The 13719-nt window shown below is 41.5% G+C and overlaps 1 protein-coding gene across 8 annotated transcripts in view; it reads left to right on the top strand.

Moving 5' to 3' along the window:
* Positions 1-13719, top strand: part of pdxdc1 (pyridoxal-dependent decarboxylase domain containing 1) — a 78704-nt gene that overhangs the window by 50417 nt on the left and 14568 nt on the right. The gene's annotated exons all lie outside the window — the stretch shown is intronic.

The following is a 13719-nucleotide window of genomic DNA, read 5'->3' as shown; positions in this document are numbered from 1 at the left end:
ACTGTGTGGTGAAATATATCGAAGATTTACGTTAATTAAAAAAGTCTCGACCAAGTGCCAACCTCCATCTAATCTGGAAGTGCAAAAACCTGATTGAGTTTCATCAACTGTCATCTGAAGCTCTTTTCAGTAGCTCAGGCTTCATCCATGTTTATTTACAGTTTATGGAAGAAAATCGAAAATTAAAGTCAAATTTGAGATTTAAAGTCACCAACAGCAGCATACAGGTACAGGATTGGGTTGGTTTAAAGGAAACGCTGGAATATTATAAAATCAGAAATACTTTATTAATCTTGTGGGAAATGTGTTCTCATAAAAGTGGCTTTCAAACTCACTATAGGAAGAGGAGTAGGAACTATAGAGTAGGAAAGTATTACTATATATAGAATAACATTTAAATATATGCAGAACTAAGCACCAAAGTGTAGGGTATCCAAATAAATAGTAAGCTACATACAAGCTCAAGAAATTGAATATATATATATAAAAAAAAATACAATATTTACAAATGTACATTAATTTGACACAGTTTTGAACTGTTTTGATATTGCATGGAGTAATGCAGGTGGTTCCTCTTGCCTTCTTAAGCATGCAACCTGTACAGAGGTGTCTGTTAGGTCAGGGCTTGCATCCACAAAGATGTCACCAAACGAGGGTGGTTGTCTCTCGGAGGCTACACAGTGCTCTCCGCTGGTGGCGAGACCCAGCTAACATCAAGTTAGGTCATGCTCTGGGGCCGGTGGTTTATCACCAGCTGGTCTTCACAGACGCCTCCCTACTAGGTTTGGGTGCCGTTCACGAGGGCTGCGGGACCAGCGTACACTGGTCCGGCCATTGGTTGAACCAGCATATAAATGTCCCAGAGCTGAGGGCTGTTATCCTCGCCCTCAGAGCACTACTGCCGAGACTGACATCATGTCATTGTCCGGACAGACAGCGCAATGACAGCTGCTTATATAAACGGGCAGGGGGGCCTGCCTAAAAGGCAGGAATGACCTTTTGTGGTGTTCTTTGGTGCATTTGGGGGGAGATGAGCCTAGCACTGAATGTGCTCCTGTATCTGACCAGCTCATCATGGATGTGAAACAATATCCAATATGAAGTTAATCTTTGACAGTATTCTCCTCACTAGCACTGACTCATAAAACATTAAAGAGCATCATTGATGGATCTCAGCTTCCTCAGAAAGTAGAGGCAGCTCAGGCCCTTCTTGTAGTCAGCTGTTTGACACAGTGTTGTAGGTGCACATACTGTTGTCTTCCAGTCGAGTAGTCAACAATTCAGGACACAGGCCTCCACCCATGTCATTGTTATCATACCACCCAGTAGAGCTGGTCGGATGGTATTGAAAGCACTGTGAAAGTGAAAAACAACATCAATGTTGTCCAGCCTGTCAAGGAAGAGTATGAACGTGATCGCAAAAAATTAAGCAGTCTCAATATCAACAAATGTTCTGTGTTTCCTTTAATTATAAAGACGCAACTAGAAAAAAAGCATACCTGTTGCCCTGATTGGTGTCCAAAACTATAAAGCTATAAAGAGCTGTGACAGGCATTTGAAATGTAGTAGTGGCCATTAGTCTAGTGAGGTAAAATCATGGGGACATTTTCAAATGCAAATGACCCAGAATGTGCACAAGCAGGCTGTTAAGACTTGTGAAAAATACACTGAAAAGATACTGATGTACATTTGGTTGACGTGCACGTTTGATGAATGTATTTTTGTACTTCTATCTTTTATTCATAGGACAGAATCTGGACCATTTTCAAAGCACTGATGAAGGTCCTGTTTTTGATTTTCATAAACAGCAGTTTATGGTGCACCTTTTGCAAGGGAGATTTTCTGGATTGTCAGATTGACAGGTTGGTGTAGCATTAGGATTAGCGATAATGCAGGAATTTTACCTGACCGTTGCTGTGAAGAGGGAACTGACCCAGAAGACAAACTTCTCATATACCAGTCCATCTATGGTTCCACACTTCACTTAAGGTCATGATGATTGAGTAGTGGACAAAAGGAGCCCAGAAACAAGCAGCTCAAACAAGTGGTGGCTTGGCCTTGCCCTGAAGGCGCTTAGAAATCCAAGAACGCAAGATGCAAATCCATGCATCCAACTAGGGGAGGCCATGGTGTAGGCCAAGAATCAAGTTATATTTTGGGAGATTTTGCTGCTGTTTAAGTAAATCTACAGAAAAACAAAGTAAGGGAGACACCAGAAAGATGCAGGGCGGACTGGTTTGGACTTTTGAAGAGCAGAGGGGTGTATGTCAGGAGGAGACTTATTTATTGATAACAGTTATTTTTGATAAAAGACACAAGGGTCTAAATCATACATGGGCAAACTACGGCCCGCATCTCCTTCTCAGCCTTGAACCTGGGTTCAAACACTACATTTCCCTGATAAACAAGAGGCATGGGAAACTGTCAGCATCAAGAAGTTTCTGACAGGAGTGAAAAGAAAAACGGAGGAGGCGTCAGAGTCAAGCAAGTGACGATAACCGGCATAATCCCAATAGTAGGTTAGTTCCGAAAATAACACCCGACATGCGCCAAATGCAGGTAGATTTTTATTGAGTTATTTTCGTGCCAATAACTCACAAACTAATAGAAGGCGATTTTAAAAATGTCCCAAGATCCACAAATGAGTGTACGAAGATTCACAATTTCAAAATGTGATCCGCAAATGCAAAACGCGATCCATAAATGCGAAACGTGATCCACAAATGGGTCTATGAAGATCCACAAATGCAACATGTGATCCACAAATGGGTGTATGAAGATCCACAAATGCAAAATTCAACTACAATGCACTTTTCTTTACAACCGCAAAGCAAGATTTTCCCCTTTTTGGCACTCTTATTTTGCCTGCATGACCCACAAATGCAATCGTGATCCACAAATGCGAGCTTCCTGAAGTAACCACTCTAAAACAGCAGAGGGCGCCACTGCTCAGTTTGACCCGGTGGGCATGGACTGTAGCCCATTTAGCGCACTGCCTTGGTGACTACGCAGCCCAGCTACGCCAAAAACAGAAGAATCTTTCCTGAAGAAAATTCATCTGCAGACCATACAGGTTAATACGAAACCACCATATATTGTAAGTCAAATATCTAAACGTCCTCAATTTAAAAATGAAGAAAATCACGCTTTTTATTGATTGAATTTAAACATGTTTTCTTTAACTCTGTGGATTACTAAACTGTTTATCTTTAGCAACAAACAAACTAAACTATTTTAAGGTAAGTTAGCAACCCAAGCTTTGTACAGATCTTACAGATCTTCAGATGCTGACAAAAAATGTTATGTGATTGAAAGTAGTATTGAAAGACTCATAAAAGTCATATCTGCTCTCATATCTGGACTGTGGAAGGAAGTCAGAGAGAACATGCAAACTCCTTGCAGAGAGACTCAAGGATTCACAGGGATTCAAACCAGGAACCTCCTTGCTCTTATTACTGAACCACCATTCAGACAATGTGTTATAAATCATGTAAAAAAAATTAATTGATTTGAATCTTTTCTCTCCTGTTTTAAGCTGTAAAAACAGAATTTCTCATGTTCTTCAAGGGCAAAGACAGAAGTCACAGTTGAGCAACAAATAGTATAATTCACTCCAAGCACAGCAGACACAAGTGGCTTTCTTGCAACAGGTTTATTTGAAGCTTCCCCCAAATCCACTGTAAAAACTAAACATAAAAATGACAATTACTAAAAAAGAAAATATAGACAAACATCAATGACAGGTACAGCACATAATCGATACAGTAACAGTCAATCAAAGCAAAATAATAAATAAAACCGCAAGCGGTGATGAAGGGACCGAAGCACCCCACGCATGTCGGCACGTGTTGCGACCGCGAGAGTGCGACCGTGGGAGTGCAGCCGCGACAAGTGGCAAAGCAGCAGGCCTTACAGTCATCGAATGTTAAAAAATTTGAGCGTGCCGAGACATCAAAGTTTGATGATACGCCGTGGCCACGCCCTTTGACGAAATAACGTGCGGAGCACAACGAGAGATCTTCAACATGTCTAGAATACACTGACACTGAGTTTACGATGATTGGATAAACGCTTTTGGAGGAGTTCGTTCAAATAGCTAACCTGTGAAAAAGGAATTTCAGCCATTTTTGTTGCATTAAAAAAAATATGGCGGACTTCCTGTTTGGTTATGACTATGGGTGTAAGAGGATTTTATGTAGCTCCTGACATGCCCAATGAGCATAAAAAAATGTGTGTATGTAGGACAAAAAAACCTCAATGGGGAGGCCCTTTTGAAAATTTTAAGGGGGCGCCACTGAGTCATCTTGCGAAATTTTTTTACGAAATGACAAGAATATCAAATTTTTCGCCAGACCCGATGACGTTGGAGATTTTGATGAGTTTTCATTCACTTTCAAGCCGTCAAAAATGGCTCCAAAGAGGCGGAACAAAAAAAATTAAAACCGCAAGCGGTGATGAAGGGACCGAAGCACCCCGCGCATGTCGGCGCGTGTCGCGACTGCGAGAGTGCAGCCGCGGGATTGCAGCCGCGACACGTGGCCGAGCAGTAGGCCTTACAGTCATCGAAGGTTAAAAAACTGGAGTGCGCGGAGACATCAAAGTTTGATGGTACGCCGTGGCCACGCCCTTTGACTAAAATAACATGCGGAGCACAACGAGAGATCTTCAACATGTCTAGAACACACTAAGATTGAGTTTACGATGATCGGATAAACGCTTTTGGAGGAGTTCGTTCAGATAGCTAACCTGTGAACCGCGAATTTCAGCCATTCAAAAAAAATATGGCGGACTTCCTGTTGGGTTTTGACCATGGGTGTAAGAGGATTTTATGTAGCTTCTGACATGCCCAATGAGCATAAAAAATCCCATGCATGTAGGACAAAGAAACCTCTATGGGGAGGCCAGTTTTAAAAAATCATGGGGGCGCCACTGAGTCATTTAGCCACGCCCACTTATTAAAACAACATGACAAGTTACATTTTTCTGCTGGGATCATGCGTGTTATGTTTGATGACTCTACGCCTATATTAAGTACTATAACAAACTAATTCCTGTTTGTGACGAACAACGCGTACGTACGACCACGCCCTTTAATGAAATAACGTGCAGAGCACAAGGAGAGATCTTCAACATGTCCAGAACACACTGACATTCTCATTGTGTCAATGGGATAAACACTTTTGGAGGAGTTCGTTCAAATAGGTAACCTGTGAAACGTGAATTTCAGCCATTCAAAAAAAAAAAAATGGCGGACTTCGTGTTTAGTATTGACTATGGGTGTAATAGGATTTTTTGTAGGTCCTGACATTATGAATGTACAAAAAAATTGTCATGCATGTAAAAGAAAAAAACCTCTATGGGGAGGCCTTTCAGAAAGGTAAAATAGGGGTGCGCCGAGACATCAATATTTGATGGTACGCCATGGCCACGCCCTTTAACGAAATAACGTGCGGAGCACAACGAGAGATCTTCAACATGTCTAGAATACACTGACACTGAGTTTACGATGATCGGATAGACGCTGTTGTAGGAGTTCGTTCAAATAGCTAACCTGTGAAACGTGAATTTCGGCCATTTTTGTTGCATTCAAAAAAATATGGCGGACTTCCTGTTTGGTTATGACTAAAGGTGTAAGAGGATTTTATGTAGCTCCTGACATGCTTAAGGAGCATAAAAAAAGTCATGCACGTAGGACAAAAAAACCTCTATGGGGAGGCCTTTTTGAAAATTTCAAGGGGGCGCCACTGAGTAAATTAGCCACGCCCACTTTTTATGCCAACATGTGTAGTTTTATTTTTCCACTGGGATCATGTGTATGATGTTTGATGAATGTATGACTATATTGAGGCCTGTAACAAACTACTTCCTGTTTGTGACGAACAACGCGTCCGTATGACCACGCCCTTTGAGGAAATAACGTGCAGAGCACAACGAGAGATCTTCAACATGTCGAGAACACACTGACATTCTCATTGTGTCAATGGGATAAACGCTTTTGGAGGAGTTCGTTCAAATAGCTAACCTGTGAAACGCGAATTTCCGCCATTGAAAAAAAATATGGCGGACTTCCTGTTTGGTTTTGACTATGGGTGTAAGAGGATTTTATGTGAGATCTCGCATGCTTAATGTGCCTAAAAATTGTCGTGCACGTACGATGAAAAAACCTCAATGGGGAGGCCCTTTTGAAAATTTGAAGGGGGCGCCACTGAGTCATTTTGCGCATTTTTTTTACAAAATGACGAGAATATCGAATTTTTCGCCAGACCCGATGACGTTGGAGATTTTGATGAGTTTTCATTCACGTTCAAGCCGTCAAAAGTGGCTCCAAAGAGGCGGAACAAAAAAAAAAATAATAATAATCATTAGGGTTACAATAGGGTCCTTCGCACTGGTCAGTGCTTCGGTCCCTAATAATAATAATTAAAACCGCAAGCGGTGATGAAGGGACCGAAGCACCCCATGCATGTCGGCGCGTGTCGCGACCGCAAGAGTGCGACCGCGGGAGTGCAACCGCGACACGAGGCCAAGCAGCAGGCCTTACAGTCATCGAAGGTTAAAAAATTGGAGTGCGCCGAGACATCAAAGTTTGATGGTACGCCGTGGCCACGCCCCTTGACGAAATAACGTGCATAGCACAACGAGAGATCTTCAACATGTCTAGAACACACTAAGATTGAGTTTGCGATGATCGGATAAACGCTTTTGGAGGAGTTCGTTCAGATAGCTAAACTGTAAACCGCGAATTTCAACCATTAAAAAAAAATATGGCGGACTTCCTGTTTGGTTATGACGATGGGTGTAAGAGGATTTTATGTCGCTCCTGACATGCCCAATGAGCATAAAAAATTTGAAGCATGTAGGACAAAGAAACCTCTATAGGGAGGCCATTTTTAAGATTTCAAGGGGGCGCCACTGAGTCATTTAGCCACGCCCCCTTATTATAACATGACAATTTTAATTTTTCTACTGGGATCTTGTGTGTGATGTTTGATGAATGTATGACTATATTAAGCCCCGTAACAAACTACTTCCTGTTTGTGAAGAACAACGCGTCCATATGACCACGCCCTTTGACGAAATAACGTGCGGAGCACAACGAGAGATCTTCAACATGTCTAGAACACACTGACATTCTCATTGTGTCAATCGGATAATTGCTTTTGGAGGAGTTCGTTCAAATAGCTAACCTGTGAAAGGCGAATTTTCGCCATTAAAAAAAAATATGACGGGCTTCCTGTTTAGTATTGACTATAGGTGTAAGAGGATTTTTTGTAGGTCCTGACATTATGAATGTACAAAAAAATTGTCATGCATGTAAAAGAAAAAAACCTCTATGAAAAGGCCTTTCAGAAAGGTAAAATAGGGGTGCGCCGAGACATCAATGTTTGATGGTACGCCATGGCCACGCCCTTAAACGAAATAACGTGCGGAGCACAACGAGAGATCTTCAACATGTCTAGAATACACTGACACTGAGTTTACGATGATCGGATAAACGCTGTTGTACGAGTTCGTTCAAATAGCTAACCTGTGAAAGAGGAATTTTAGCAGTTTTTTTTAAATTCCAAAAAATATGGCGGACTTCCTGTTTGGTTATGACCATGGGTGTAAGAGGATTTTATGTAGCTCCTGACATGCCCGATGATCAGAAAAAATTTCGTGTATGTAGGACAAAAGAACCTCAATGGGGAGGCCTTTTTGAAAATTTCAAGGGGGCGCCACTGAGTCATTTAGCCACGCCCACTTTTTATGCCAACATGTCTAGTTTTATTTTTCCACTGGGATCATGTGTCTGATGGTTGGTGAGTGTATGACTATATTAAGGCCCGTTACAAACTACTTCCTGTTTGTGACGAACAACACGTCCGTATGGCCACGCCCTTTGAGGAAATAATGTGCAGAGCACAACGAGAGATCTTCAACATGTCGAGAACACACTGAAATTCTCATTGTGTCCATCGGATAATTGCTTTTGGAGGAGTTCGTTCAAATAGCTAACCTGTAAAACGCGAATTTTCGCCATTGAAAAAAAATATGGCGGACTTCCTGTTTGGTTTTGACTATGGGTGCAAGAGGATTTTATGTGAGATCTCGCATGCTGAATATGCCTAAAAATTGTCATGCACGTACGATGAAAAAACCTCAATGGGGAGGCCCTTTTGAAAATTTGAAGGGGGCGCCATTGAGTCATTTTGCAAATTCTTTTTACGAAATGACGAGAATATCAAATTTTTCGCCAGACCCGATGACATTGGAGATTTTGATGAGTTTTCATTCACTTTCAAGCCGTCAAAAATGGCTCCAAAGAGGCGGAACAAAAAAAATAATAATAATAATCGTAAGGATTACAATAGGGTCCTTCGCACTGGTCAGTGCTTCGGTCCCTAATAATCATTAGGGTTACAATAGGGTCCTTCGCACTGGTCAGTGCTTCGGTCCCTAATAATAATCGTAAGGAAAACAATAGGGTCCTTCGCACTGGTCAGTGCTTCGGTCCCTAATCATTTGGGTTACAATAGGGTCCTTCGCACTGGTCAGTGCTTCGGTCCCTAATAATAATCGTAAGGAAAACAATAGGGTCCTTCGCACTGGTCAGTGCTTCGGTCCCTAATCATTTGGGTTACAATAGGGTCCTTCGCACTGGTCAGTGCTTCGGTCCCTAATAAAACCGCAAGCGGTGATGAAGGGACCGAAGCACCCCACGCATGTCGGCGCGTGTCGCGGCCGCGAGAGTGCGACCGCGGGACTGCAGCCACGACAAGTGGCCAACCAGCAGGCCTTACAGTCATTGAAGGTTAAAAAATTGGAGTGTGCCAAGACATCAAAGTTTGATGGTATGCAGTGGCCACGCTCTTTGACGAAATAACGTGCGGCGCACAACGAGAGATCTTCAACATGTCTAGAACACACTAAGATTGAGTTTGCGATGATCGGATAAACGCTTTTGGAGGAGTTCGTTCAGATAGCTAACCTGTAAACCGCGAATTTCAGCCATTCAAAAAAAATATGGCGGACTTTCTGTTGGGTTTTGACCATGGGTGTAAGAGGATTTTATGTAGCTCCTGACATGCCCAATGAGCATAAAAAATCCCATGCATGTAGGAAAAAGAAACCTCGATGGGGAGGCCATTTTTAAGATTTCATGGGGGCGCCACTGAGTCATTTAGCCACGCCCACCTATCATAACAACATGACAAGTTTAATTTTTCTACAGGGATCATGTGTCTGATGTTTGGTGACTCTACACCTATATTAAGACCCATAACAAACTACTTCTTGTTTGTGACGAACAACGCGTCCGTATGACCACGACCTTTGAGGAAATAACGTGCAGAGCACAACTATAGATCTTCAACATGTCTAGAACACACAGACCTTGACGTTGTGTCAATCGGATATAGGCTTTTGTAGGAGTTCTTTCAAATAGGTAACCTGTGAAACGCGAATTTTCACCATTAAAAAAAAATATGGCGGACTTCCGGTTTAGTTTTGACTATGTGTTCAAGAAGATTTATTGTAGTTCCTGACATTATTAACATACAAAAAAATTGTCATGCATGTCAGAGAAGAAAACCTCTATGGGGAGGTCTTTCAGAAAGGTAAAATAGGGGTGATCCGAGACATCAATGTTTGATGGTACGCCATGGCCACGCCCTTAAACGAAATAACGTGCGGAGCACAACGAGAGATCTTCAACATGTCTAGAATACACTGACACTGAGTTTACGATGATCGGATAAACGCTGTTGTAGGAGTTCGTTCAAATAGCTAACCTGTGAAACGTGATTTTCGGCCATTTTTGTTGCATTCAAAAAAATATGGCGGACTTCCTGTTTGGTTATGACGATAGGTGTAAGAGGATTTTATGTAGCTCCTGACATGCCCAATGAGCATAAAAAAATTTGTGTATGTAGGAAAATAAAATCTAAATGGGGAGGCCTTTTTGAAAATTTCAAGGGGGCGCCACTGAGTCATGTAACCACGCCCACTTTTTATGTCAGCATGTCTAGTTTCATTTTTCCACTGGGATCATGTGTCTGATGGTTGGTGAGTGTATGACTATATTAAGGCCCATAACAAACTGCTTCCTGTTTGTGACGAACAACGCGTCCGTATGACCACGCCCTTTGAGGAAATAACGTGCAGAGCACAACGAGAGATCTTCAACATGTCCAGAACACACTGACATTCTCATTGTGTCAATCGGATAATTGCTTTTGGAGGAGTTCGTTCAAATAGCTAACCTGTGAAACGCGAATTTTCGCCAATGAAAAGAAATATGGCGGACTTCCTGTGTGGTTTTGACTATGGGTGTAAGAGGATTTTATGTGAGATCTCGCATGCTTAATGTGTCTAAAAATTGTCGTGCACGTACGATGAAAAAACCTCAATGGGGAGGCCCTTTTGAAAATTTGAAGGGGGCGCCACTGAGTCATTTTGCGCATTTTTTTTACGAAATGACAAGAATATCAAATTTTTCGCCAGACCCGATGACGTTGGAGATTTTAGTGAGTTTTCATTCATGTTCAGGCAGTGAAAAAGGGCGTCAAAGAGACGGACCGGAGAAAAAAAAAAAAAATCATTTGAAAAACAATAGGGTCCTTCGCACTGGTCAGTGCTTCGGTCCCTAATTACCAAATACAATAAATAAATTACCTCGTTGGCTGCATGCTAATAAAGAGAATTGTGAACTTTTCTGCTCCTGCCATGCTGTCGACAATCGCTGAATGTCAAATCTCGCGAGCAGTCCAACGTGACATAAAAGTCAACTTTTAAAAAAGTCTCATATATCCGATAAAATTATCAACTAAAATGCACAACTATAATTTCAAAACAAACTTAAATACAACTTACTCTTATTTTTAACAATAATTGCAACTGTTACACTCCCACCGAATTACACATCATTTATGTGGGATTCCTTTTAAACAACATCTGTGTTGCAATAAAACAATCAACTTCCATTAACAGTTATCAATCACAATGCACATCATGTCACACAAACATCTAACCCTTTATTCTTCCTCAAGCAGAGTAACGACTTTCTGTATGGGTCTTTCAATAAACACTGTTTTAGTAGTAGTTTCCCTTTTTTGTCAAATGTGGTGTTGCTAACAAGCAATTTTACTTTTCTCACCCTACCATCTGACCCTGGATAAACATTTGTGATTCTGGCCAGCCTCCAGTCATTGTGTGGTGCCAGATCATCTTGAAGAATGACAATGTTGTTGATCTTTGCGTTCCTTCTTGTTTTCTGCCACTTTTGTCTTAGTTGTAAGTTCAACAAATATTCATTCCTCCAGCGAGTCCAAAACACATTGGCCAAATACTGGACACGTCGCCATCTCTTTTGAAGATACAGATCTTCCTTGACAAATTGTCCTGGAGGAGGTAGAATGATTGTTGACTTCATTGTCAGAATATGGTTGGGAGTTAAAGGTTCAGGTCCAGAAGGGTCATTGAGATGTTCAGCTTGTCAGTGGTCAGCTGTTAATAATAGCCATGACCTCATAAAAGAAAGTCCTTAAAGAGCTACTGTCAAGCCTTTGTGCTGACTGATCTAAAATAGCTGTAAGAATACTTCTTATCATTCTAATTTGTTTTTCCCAGACTCTGCCCATGTGACTTGCAGCTGGGGGGTTCATGAGAAGTTCACATCCTAGAACTTTCACTCTGTCTTCATCCGTTCCTTTCATGAGTTCTGCAAACTCTCTTCGAGCACCAACGAAATTGGTTCCTTGATCGCACCTTAGTTGACGAACATTTCCTCTTATGGCAATGAAAGCTCTCAAAGCATTGATAATTGCATCAGTTGTCATGTCATCGATCATCTCTCTGTATAGCTCTTGAACATAGACAGGTTAGTAAGAGACCATATTTTTTTTTAGATCTTTCCTTCCTTCCTTCACGTAAAATGGACCAAAACAGTCTATGCCAGCGTAAGTGAAAGGAGGGGATGTTTCTGTTCTGTCTTGAGGTAAATCACCTATTATTTGTTCCTCAGAACGTCTCTTGTATTTTCTGCACTTAACGCATTTGAAGATGTGTGATGAGACTGCCCTACTGCAACCTATGATCCACTACCCATGAGCTTGCAGTTCGTTTGTAGTCATACCTCTTACTTGGTGATGAAGTTGTTCATGAAAGTGCTTGATTAGTAAAGCTGATATATAGCTAATCCTTGGAGGTATTGCCGGATGCTTAATGTGTGGATGTTGAATTTCCCTCGGGATCAAGAAAGTATCTATCTATCTATCTATCTATCTATCTATCTATCTATCTATCTATCTATCTATCTATCGATCTATCGATCTATCGCAGCTTTGCACAAGCATCCTCCAACCCTAAGGATACCTTCGTAGCTTACTCGTCTTACTGTCTTTAGTCTTAGCAACTGCTTTCTTTAGTTTCAAGCTCTTTATCTCATCTGAAAAGGCTTATTCCTGAACTAACCTAATAATGGTAAATTCTGCTTCTTTCCTTTCTGCTAGACTTGTACTTTTGTTGGTTCTCTGCTTTTCACCTTTTAGTTCTTTGACACATCTTTTCAATCTGGTTACTGCTTGTACAACTCTCGACCAATCAGAGAACCTTTGCAGGCGGTCTAAAATTGAGCTCTCTTCCTTTGCTTTGGTGTTATACACAAAAGCTTTGCGAAGTTCAGGGTCATCTTCTTTGATTTCTCCCACCATGTATTCTCTGTTGGGTAGTTCCTTCTGCCTAAGAAACATTGGTCCGGTAAACCAGTTAGAGGTCTTAAGTTGGTCTGCAGTCAAACCTCTTGAAGCGTGATCTGCCGGATTATGCTCTGAGACAACATATGACCATCAAATGGTGTTGAACTTGACATAATTCTCTGAATGCGATTTGCTACAAACACTTGAACTCTTCTGGCGTCATTGTTTATGTAGCCGAGTACCACTGTGGAATCTGTCCAGAAGAAATTTTGCAGATCTCGGATTTCTAGTTCTTTCTGGAGCATATCACTGGTTCTAACTGCAGCAACAGCTGCAGAGAGTTCAAGGCTTGGTATAGTTGGGATCTTGGTAGGCGAAACTCTTGACTTTCCCTTTACCAGACAGCAATGGACTTCATCAGACTTGTTAATATCTCGAAGGTAAGTACAAACACCATATCCAGAAACGCTTGCATCCGTGAAATGGTGAAGCTCGTACGTTTTGACATCACTGAAACTTGAAGGTAATAAACATCTTTTGATTTCCATTTCAGCCAGTTTAGGAAGGTCTCTAATCCAGGACTCCCACTGAGGTCTCAAGTTTTCTGGAAATTCCTCATCCCAGTTGATCTTCTCTCTGCACATTTGCTGGAGTATTTGTTTACCCAAAAGAACAAAGGGTGACATGAACCCTAGGGGATCATATACTGAGGCAACAGTGGAGAGTACACCTCTCTTGTTAACGGGTTAGCTTTCACATGAACACTAAACTTGAATGAGTCTGATGTAATGCACCACTTTACACCTAGAGCTCTCTCAATTGTTGGTGCACTCAAAGCCATGTCTTGCTTCTTGACTGGCGCACGTTCTTCTTCAGGGATGGTTGCCATTACATTGTCACTGTTTGAAATGAACTTGTGAAGTCTCAATCTGCCAGTGTAACAAAGTTCTCTTGATTCTTTAACAAGTTGAATGGCTTCCTCTTCGCTTTCAACACTTGTCAGACCATCGTCAACATAAAAATGTCTTTGAATGAAGCGTAT

Source organism: Symphodus melops, assembly GCF_947650265.1.
Source record: "Symphodus melops genome assembly, chromosome: 17".
NCBI lineage: Eukaryota > Metazoa > Chordata > Actinopteri > Labriformes > Labridae > Symphodus > Symphodus melops.
This window is presented reverse-complemented; position numbering and strand designations above follow the sequence as displayed.